The following is a 2,553-nucleotide window of genomic DNA, read 5'->3' as shown; positions in this document are numbered from 1 at the left end:
AGTAAGCCCCAGAGTAAAATCTCACTTCAGAGTATTACACATTTTTCAGAGCCAGAGGGCATCACAACCTGAGAACCAGTGCCTCACTAACAAAAGATGTGGGCCTTCCAACAAATCTTACTAGGAACATTAATGGGTGGGGAAGATCTTCAATCACATTATTCAATCAGAGGTGCTTGACTATACTAAATTAAAAAAAAATGCATTATCAATACAGCTATGCAGGTCACTAACTACCCATTCTCTTTTTCATGGGGATTGTTTCCTAACCAGCCCCCATACCCTGTATTTATATGGCTGATTTTTCTCCCCAACTCTGAACTTTACATTTACATCTTATTAGATGCAGCCCATTTGTTCTAGGATGTCAAGATATTTTTGAATCTCACTTCTGTTCATGACCTACCAACTTCATATCACTTATGAAGATGATGAGCATGCTCTCTACACAGTCACACAAAATGATTAATAAAAGTGTGGAAGAAGATAAGACTGAGGAGAGATTCTTGGGGCATTCTGCTAGAGTTCTAGCTCAAGGTTGAAATCAAATCATTATTCAATACCCTTAGGGTCCTGTCATTCAAATAGTCCCAAATCCACTTAAATCAACATCTTTCAAACCTGTGTACAAAGAAATTATGAGAGATCTTTTTCAAATTATATGGCAAAATCCAGGTGTTCTGTTTTCTTGATCTATCAATCTAGTAACGCTGTTAAAAATAGGAAACTAGATTGTTAGGGCAGAATTTATTCTTGAGGAACCCATTTTATTTCTTAGTGACCATAATTTCCTTTTCTAACTACTTATGAACCATCTTATTAATAATCGGTTCCAGAACTACATCAATATATCAATTAAAGTATATTGGCAATATTTTGAAGATTTTATCTTTGCTTTTTTGAAAATTGAAAGGATATTTTCTGTCTCTGATCTTGCAATATCTTTCCTGTTCTCCATAACTTTTCAAAGGATCATTGCTAGCATCTCAGCAATCACGTCTGAAAGTTCATTTAGTGTTCTGGAATGTATCTATTTGAGTTATTGATTTGAATTCATTGAAACTGCTACTTGATTTCTTACTATCTTCTTGCTTACTACCAATTGTACTGTCCAACTGAAAATCATTGAGGATAAATGTACTTACATATTAGATACCAGACTTCTAATTTTAACTGCTGTTTTTGCCATTTTATTGCTGAAATAAAAGAAGCAAGTAGCTAGTGGTGAGGGGTCAGAAGGAGAATTTCAGCCTGCTTGATTTAATGCAGAGTAGAGAAATCATGCTCTTCTCTTACAACCTCTTTTTTTGAAACCTCTTAAAAAAAAGAAAAGTATTTACATTTACAACATAGATTTGGGCACTGTGATTAGGTGCATATCCAATACTGTTTGGTCCCATGGTCTATTTTTCCTTTGACAGTCAGTTTGGTTCTTGGCAGAATAGTCTATTTCAGGGAAGCAGTGTTATTTAATTAGTCTTCCCCAGAACCTTTGGCTCTGCTTAGAATCAGTGGAGATTCTCTCTAGAAGGCCAATACTTGATTGACTTTTGAAATGATCCATTTGTTTTACTCTTTTATGAGCCAGAAGACAACCACTGTGACGCAACTCCTGCCAAGATCCAGGGAGCCTGGATGCAGGAAATTGAGAGCTGTGCAAAACCATTTGCATTGGGAGGAGTGAGTTTCTGAACGAAATGATTTTATGGATGAAATAGGTCATTGTATAATGAAAGGTTTTCTTCCAAAATAGGATTATTCCCTTCGTTGATTCTTTGATTGATACATCAGTTCAACAAAAACAACCATTTGGAATGGACTCATTGCCTTGATTTTGTTTAAAAAGACTGTAGTGACACTTCCTGGAAAACTTTATAAAGCATTTGGTTAGAAAAATCATGTCTGTGCATTGCTGATTGGAAGGGTGTTCCCTGATGTTTGTCATTATTTAAGACCTCTGCTAGAGGAATAGGATCTCTGAGGCTTGGAAGTACTTCCTTTTCTCATGGTTGGAGATTTTCTGTTCATTTTCATGGTCACTGATGCCAACCAGAAGTTGGCTTTAGTGCCATCGAGTTTGCTCTATGGGGATAGTTTTGGTCTCAGTTACATAAAGGTAGGCATAGGGTGAGAGCCTTCTGTATCTATCTTTCAATCTCTTCCTGTATGGTGTCTACTGTGTCCAGACTACATGAGAACCTGCCTCTCTGTCCTTTTCTAATGCGGATCTTTGTACCTCTCCCAAGGAAATAGCAAAGGAAGGGCTTAGTTACAACTTCTATATCCTTTAGAGGGTGATGAAAATTAAGGCCAAGTTACGGTACTGGACACTGGCTAAACTGTGACCTAGTAGAAGTTTATCTTTAATAATCTAAATTATCAGAAGATCCTAGTCACAACTCATTTCTTTGAAACGCTTTACAGTTGACAAAGTACTTTCCTTACAACAGCCCTCTGAGGGAGGCAAAGCAAGCATTTGCTGTTGTTTCTCAGTTCTTTAGTTACCTTCAACTCTTTGTGATCCCATACAGAGTTTTCTTGGCAAAACTGCTG

This window comes from Notamacropus eugenii, chromosome 4 (genome assembly GCF_028372415.1).
Source record: "Notamacropus eugenii isolate mMacEug1 chromosome 4, mMacEug1.pri_v2, whole genome shotgun sequence".
Taxonomy (NCBI): Eukaryota; Metazoa; Chordata; class Mammalia; order Diprotodontia; family Macropodidae; genus Notamacropus; species Notamacropus eugenii.
This window is presented reverse-complemented; position numbering follows the sequence as displayed.